Consider the following 8,175-nt stretch of genomic DNA (forward strand, 5'->3'; position numbering starts at 1 on the left):
TTGTCTTTGTAACAAGAAGCACAGAGGCCTCTGGCAGAGGCCAGCATGTGGACAAACTATAATTAGTTCTAGATTCAGGACCATACAAATTGATACCTGGGGCATCTCTTTCTTTCATTTACACACATATTCATTCATTGAATAAATATTTGTTGATCGCCTACATATGCTAGACCCTGTGCTATGGGTTCAGGACAGAGCAGGGGATAGAAAAGGACACTTAACTTCTAGTTGGGCAGAAAAACTGTAAACAAGTAAACAAACAGAAATTGCAAATGGAGAAGTGCTCTGAAAAAAAAATGGACAGGGTAATGCTATGGAAAGGAAGAGGGGGAAGGAGGTGACATCTGAGCGGAGATCTGGAAAATGGGAATGAGCCCCCATAGAAAGTGCTGGAGACACAAAAGGACATTAGGTAATTCACATGAACAGACAAAAGGAATCTGTGGTGATGAGGTCAGAACAGTGGTTAGCTGGTGTCTGTTATCTCTACCTGGGGGAATATATATGTACAGGATTATGTAAAAACTCACTGGGCTGCACACTTCAAACTTTGTGCACTTTCTTATATAAAGGTTACACTGTAATAAAAGTAAAATAAAATACCCCTTCCCAAAAAAGAAAAGAAAGGGCAGAGGGGGACACGGTGGGGTTTCCAGGTGGAGGGAACAATGGCCTCCAAAGCCCTGAAGGGGGCACTGTCCAGGGAAGAACAGCAGGGTAGCCCAGGTGGGAGGCAGAGGGCAGGGGGCGGTGGGACAAAGCTGGCCGCACGCATTAACAGCAGTGATCCCTGGGAAGAGAATTAAAATTGGGGCTCTGAGACCAGGGATTTTTAGCTGTTTTACTTTTTTTTAATTATGTTTTTGAACATGTCTGCATGTTTTACATGTATCATTTTAAAAATAGATAAATGAGGCCATTCGCTTTTGCTCTGTTTTTTCCTGCCTTTCCATCTGTTGTTCTAAGGAAGTTGATAGCTTTGAAGGGCCTTTTCTCGTCTCAAGGGGGAAAAGATCCAGGGGTGTGAAGCCTTCCTGATTTCTTCTTATCTGGGCTGCTGTCCTAAAATGTCCACTCGGCGAATCATCCTTTCCTGATTCCAGGAAGAACTAGAGGGAACCATGGGGGGTGGGGGTGGGAGGATGGTTCCTCACTTCATTCGTTCAACATTTACCGAGTGCTTATGTGGTCAAGACCCGGTTGGTCTTGCAGACGTTCCGAGGCCCAATCTCTCCCTTCGCCATTCAGGATGGACACAAATGCTGAGAATGCAAACCTAAGGCAGTCGGAAGTAGGTTCCTGGGGGGATGGAGAAGGGAGGAAGATATCCCAAAGGAAAGATTTCCTGGCCTTCTGGGGCTGCCTGCCCGTCTGGCCCCATGCCCGATCCAGCTTATTTTCCTAATCATCAAAACCTAGATTTCCAGCATCAGGACACCTGGATTCTCCTGGCTCTGTTTTTTTCCGCCCCCCCGCTCCCCCTGCAATTCTGTTGAGACCTGAGCGCATCCCTTCCCATCTCGCTCTTATATCTTTCATCCAGTTTGAACCCAAAGATCGCTAGAGATTGAACTTTCTACAGTTCTACCATGTGCTACCTCTGCACCCCTCATTCCTCCTCTCAATTCATTCAGCAGAAGGTTTTCCCCACCTCAGAGCTCAGAGCCTCGGGACTTACCCCTTTCCCTACTCTCGGCAGCACCTGCCACCTGGCCCCTTTCTAATGGCCTGTCCTGGTGGCAGATGACTGTTTGACCAAGTCCCTCCACTCCATCATCCATTTTGCTCTATAGACAACAGGGGCAGCGGGCTTTTTGGTCAGAAGAAACATTCTTTTTTATTAGCACTTCCTGCCAGCCTGGAACAGGAGATGCTGTGTCTGTACGAGCCTATTCAATAGGACTTTCTGCTATGATGATGGGACTGTTCTCATCCAATAAGGCAGCCACCAGCCAGTGTGACTACTGAGTGCCGGAAGTATGGCTAGTGTGACTGAATTTTAAATTTTATTTAAACATTTAAAACTTTTAACAGCTATTTCGAGGCATAAAAGGCATCAATGAACTGCACATCAAGTGTTAAGATTGATGTTTTGACACATACCCATGATACATTACCACAATCAAGACAGTGAATCTATCTATCACGTCCAGAAATTTCCTCATGCCCATTTGTATCCTTCCGTCCTAGTCCCCTACACTTAGGCAACCACTGACCTGCCTTCTGTCGTTAGAGATTAGTTTGCATATATGATGTAGGCTATAATGTAAATGGAATCATGCAGTCTGTACTCTTTCTCTCTCTCTCTCTCTCTCTTTGGTTTGGCTTCTTTCACTTGGCAAAATTATTTTGAGATTCATCCATGTTGTCTCAGTTTGTTTCATTTTATTGCTGAATAATATTTCATTGTTTGGAGATACAATTTCACCTGTTGATGGATACTTGGGTGGTTTCCATTTTTTGGCTATGAACAAATAAAGCTGCTATGAGCATTCTTGCACAAATCTTTGTAAAGACATATGCTTTCACTTCTCTTGGGTAAATTCCTAAAAGCAGAACGGCTGGATCAGCGTAGGTGTTTTGTTTACCTTGTTAAGAAACAGACAAACTTTTCCCAAGTGGTTGTACCATTGTCCATTCCTGCCTGTTCCTCTACAAACCAGCGAACAACTGGTATGGTCAGTCTTTTCATTTTAACCATTCTAATAGGACTGTAGGGGTGTCTCACTGTGGTTTTAATTTTCATTTCCCTGCTGCCTAATGATGTTGAGCATCTTTTCATGGGCTTGATATTGGTGTATCTTTGGTAAAGTGTTCATATCTTTTGCCCATTTGTATTTTTTTTTATTATTGAGTTTTGAGGGTCCTTTACATATTCTAGATGCAAATCCCTTATCAAATACATGATATGCAAATATTTCCTCCCAGTTGATGACTTGTTTTTGCATTTTCTGAATGTTTTTCAAAGAGCAGAGTTTTAATTCTGATGAAGCCCAATTTATTAATTTAGTTTCTTATGGACTGTGTTTTCAGCATAGTACCTAAGAAATCTTTGCCTAGCCCAAAGTCACAAAGGTTTTTTCCCCTATGTTTTCATCTATAAATTTTATAGTTTTTGTTTTTACATTTAGATGTATGGTCCAATTTGAGTTAAATGGACCATTAAATGTACTATTTTGTATATGGTGCAAGGTGGGGATTGTTCAGTTTTTTGATTATGTATTTCCAATTGTTTCAGCACCATTTGTTGAAAAGACTATCCTTTGTCCACTGAATCACCTGGTGCCTTTATTGAAAATCAGTCTTTGGTATATGCGTGGGCCTATATCTGAACTCTCATATTCCATTGATGAATTAAAATTTAAACTTAAATAACTACCTGTGGCCAGTGGCTACCAAATTGGACATCTCAGGTTTAAACAGTGAGCATCTCAGAAAAGGTACTATTTATAAATCTCACCAGAGAAAACTTTTTGCTCTGCCTTAGGCTCTAGAATAATAATTATTTGTACATTCTTACCATGGGGCTGCTAAAGAGGAATTAAACTTCCATTGTTTCTCAGAAAGTGGACTTCAATTTTCCTCATTCAGCTTATTATCAGGTCTTTAAGGGCTGGAGACCAAAGGAGATGGGAGAACACCAGCTCTGAGGTTCCCACGTTCAAATCCTGACTTAGCAACTTACTGGCTATGTGGCCATAGGCAAGCTGCTTCACCTTCCTTCCTCAGTTTCTGCATCTATAAAATGGGTATCATGAGTATAACCTATTTCATAGGATTGTGTGAGAATTAAATAATGCATGGAGTGCTTAGGCTAATGCCTAGTACACGATTAAAGATTCAAAAGCTAGTCATTATTATTACTTCATGTGAAATAAAACACAGTAGCAGAAGAGGGAGACATTGTATACTTTCTGAAACCCTGTTTCTTGTCTTCAGAGAAGCTCTGCTGTGTTTTAGTGCAGGTCTCAAACACTTTAGCTTCAGTACATTCCGTAGCTGTGGAGGTCCTGGCACCATTATACCCATTTTGCAGATAAGAATTAAGGTACTTAAATATTTGTCCAAAGTCCCTTGGCTACTGCAACCCCTATTTGAAGCCTAAGCTTAAAACCTGGCTTACTTCTTTTACGACACCTGTCTCTATAAATACACTGAGGAGGAACTCAGTCTTTTGTGTTACTGTAGGCCCACAGTTAATATTGAATTAATTAATATTCAATTAACACTGAACTTCAGAGAAGAGACTTCGTTATTCTGAAGCATGAGGACAGTACATCTAACTCCAGGTTTTAAGGTTTCTAAACCTTGTGCTTTTAACTTAATGATTTTCAAAATCAATGTACATCTGAGCAGCCTGGAAGCTTCTGAGATGCCCCCGCTCAGGTCTCTCCTGGGCATTCTGTGCAGTGGGGCCGGGCTGGGCCCTGGAGTCTGCATTCCACAGGCCCCCAGATAGCCCTCGGGTGGCACTGGGAGAAGCACCATGACCCACTCCTCCTCTTGCACTGGACTCTTCCAACTGTGTCTAACCAGGAATTACTGCCATGTTTGCCTGAGTAAACATACCTTCCCCTTTCCCTTTCCCTCGGGTGGAAGGTCTGATTTAGAGGGAACTGGGATTCAGCACCAGCTTGGCAGGCACAATGATTTATTTTCACTGGGGCCATACCCACTGTGGAGAACTTCACTTTTGCTTTGCCATGTTTTTCCAGATTGCCATATTGAAAATAGGTCTATCTTCATATTGAACCTCAGAGCACATCCTTTCTTATTCTGAAGCATTAGGGCATCGCAATGATGGGTCATGAGGAGGGTGGAGTGGGAGGAAGTTTCTGGAGACCCACAGGAAAAGCCCCTCTCTGGAGCTGAACTTCCCCACTGCCAAGCACGGATTTTCCATCCTGTGGGAAGCAGATGGGATTAATGGTCTAGCCTATTGTCTTTTGTTCTACCAAGGCCCTGTGAAGGTCTGCGTGTGTGTGTGTTCCAGCAAGGAGTCCCATCTGCACCGAGGAGGGACAGGCAGCACCTGCAAACCCTGCCTGGAGCCTGCGTTTTAAAACTGGCTTACTTATTCTTTTATGACGCACATCTCTAGGAATAAATGGGGGAGGAACTCAGCCTTTGTGTCCCAAATAAGGTGGAAGAAGTTATGAGGGGATGTCACTGTCGGCCTGCAATGTCTGTCTTCCCGGCAAGTAATAAGAGAGGTTGGCAGTGGCCCAGCCCCCTGGAAGTGCCTGGTTGTCCCTACAAGGAAGGGACTTGGAAGCCCCCAGGGTCTACTCCCACTGCCCAGTGATCGATGCCAGCTCTGGGCCAAGGGCTTGGCCACCCTGGCACACTGCGGAATGCATAAGGAGCTGCCATAAGGACTGCTCGCTGTTGCCTCTGACAAGAATAATGACAGAGTGAAACCATTTGACTGGTTTCTGTCTCCTAGCATCCCTACATTTCCATTTCATTGCAATAGAAAGAACAAAGCATCCCCAGAATGAAAAGACAAGGAGTAAATCTTTTCAAAACTTCTATCTGATGAAGGATTTATATCCAAAATATACAAAGAACTCTTAAAATTCAATATAAGCAGGCAAATAACCCAAAGTTTAAAAATCAGCAAAAGTTCTGAGCAGACACCTCACCAAAAAAGATGACAAACAAGCATATGAAAAGATGCTCCACATCATAGGTCATTAGGTAACTGCAAACTCATACGAGAATATGCTACGACATGCTGACTTAGAGTGGCTAAAATCCAAAACACTGACAACATCAAACGCTGGTGAGGAGGTGGAGCAACAGGAACTCCCATCCGTTGCAGGTGGGGATGCAAAATGGAAGCCATACAAAATGGAAGACAGTTTGGCAATTTCTGATAAAAGTAAACATATCTTACCGTATGGTTCAGCGATTGTGCTCCTTGGTATTTGTCCAGAAGTTGAAAACATACGTCCACACAAAACCTGCACATGGATGTTTAGGGCAGTTTTCTTCATAATTGCCAAATCCTCGGAGCAACCATGATATCCTTCAGCAGGTGGATGGATAAATAAACTGTGGTCCGTCCAGACAATGGATTATTCGGCAAAAAAGGAAAAGAGTGGTTATTTCATGAAAAGACATGAAGGAACCATAAATGCAACTTATTTTGCAAATGAAGCCAATCATTCAGTCACCATAATTACTGAGTACCTGCTGTATGACTCCAACTATATGACAGTCTGGAAAAGGTAAAACCATGGAGACAATAAAATGATCAGTGGTTGCTGAGAGTGGGAGGGAAGGACAAAGAGGCAGAGCATAGGGGATTTTTAAGGAACTGTTCTATAGGATACTACAATGGTGGGGGGCACTGGGTGGCTCAGTCGGTTAAGCATCTGCCCCCGGCTCATGTCATGATCCCAGGGTCCTGGGATTGAGTCCCACATCGGGCGACCTGCTCAGTGGGGAGCCTGCTTCTCCCTCTCCCTCTGTCCCCGACTCGTTCCTGCCCTCTCCCCAAAAAATGAATAAAATCTTAAAAAAAAAAAAGGATACTATAAGAGTGGATACTATTCACTATTGACACACACCTTTGTCACACTTTTGTCAAAACCCAGAGGATGTACAACACAGCTGTGAACCCTAATACTGATGCACTTTAGTAATTAAAGTATCAATATTGGCTCATTCATTATAAAAAGGAAAGATATAAATGCATGTATAGGATGAGTATGATTCTATGAAATAGAAACAGCTAACACAAACCGAAAGAACAAAGCGCAGTCCAATCCACAGAAAAGAGGCATTTCTAATTTTGAAAGGCGCTAAAATAGGAAGGCGGGTTTTGAATAAGAAAACATTCCTGAAGGAAATGTAACGGTGTGTTAGAGCTCCCTATATGCTAGGGACGTATTAACTGGCACAGTGCCCCACAGACACGCCTGTCATCTGTACCCACGGGCAAGGGAGCTTGCTCAGAGAGGCTCCAGCTCGAGGGGCAGTCTTAGGATTCAAACGAGTGTATGCCCATCACTATGTTATATTGCCTTTAAAAAAATTAGCAATTAGACTGAGTTTAAAAGTCTGTCCAGGGACTGCCTTAAAAATAAGAGTTATAGTATCACTTATTCGTTAGTAAATAGATCCTCCTGAAATGCTGGGCAAGTGCTTGCTTAGCGGTTTCAGGGTTGCCCCAGAAATCGAATTCGTGCTCCTCTGTTTAGCAAGCTGCCCTCCCTCCCCTCACCCCCGCTGTCCTGAAGGCAAAGTTCAACCGCTCACCTTTTCCTAGCTCCATAAACCCACCGGAGTGGATCAGAGGCGGCTTCCCTGCGGGCCTCGCTGCTCCTGCACCAAGCCCAGCTTTTAAAAGGCAGCTCCTGCGGTGGCCCCGGGACTCTTCCGTCCACGGCTGGTGTGAGGTTGAGTGGTGACTTGTGGGCCAGGTGGGGGTCTCCCGGGACCGAAGGCAGCGGCCGCCCGGGCCCGGGCCCGCAGCCGCGGCATCGCCCCCTGCCGGCCGCGGACCCGCGCTCAGGCTCAGGCTCAGGCTCAGGCTCAGGCTCAGGCTCAGGCTCAGGTCCAGGCTTGGGCGCCTGCAGGCTGCACCGCGGTGGAGCCAACACACGGTCTTCGCAGGGAAGCTCCGCTCTGCGTCCCCGCTCCCCACGGCGTTAGGAAAGGTCCCGCGCCCGCGCTGGGCACCCCCTCTGACCCCCGACCCCGGGGACGCGGCTTCCCAGGCGCCGTCGGCTCGCGTTCCCAGCCGCAGCTCCAGGCAAGCCCGGCGCCCCTGTGTCGCCAGGGGGAGAGGCCCCGGTCCCTTTCCCTCTCCGTCCCCGGTCCCGCGCCCGCCCCGTAGTAAACGTTGGCCCAGTCCCCGGCGACCCCCACGGCCAAGCTCCCTGGCCGCGATAACGGATCCCGGCGGCATGGGCCAGCGATGGCCAGTTCTCCCCTGGAAAAAAAAAAAGTTGTTTTTTTTTTTTGGTCTTCGGGGCACACCCTCGCTCTCCCATCTTCGAGTACCGAGTTCTCATTCTCAACCTTCTTTGGCGGCTCTGCTTTGCTCCCACTCCCCACCCCCCAAACTTGGGTACTTCCGTTCTGCAGGTCTGAGCGTGGGTAAGGGCGAGTCCAGGAACCTGGGTTTTTGTTTGAACCCTTCGGGTGATGCTGCAGGGGATC

Source organism: Mirounga leonina, unplaced genomic scaffold, assembly GCF_011800145.1.
Source record: "Mirounga leonina isolate KUSES-001 unplaced genomic scaffold, KU_Mleo_1.0 Mir_93, whole genome shotgun sequence".
Classification (NCBI taxonomy): Eukaryota; Metazoa; Chordata; class Mammalia; order Carnivora; family Phocidae; genus Mirounga; species Mirounga leonina.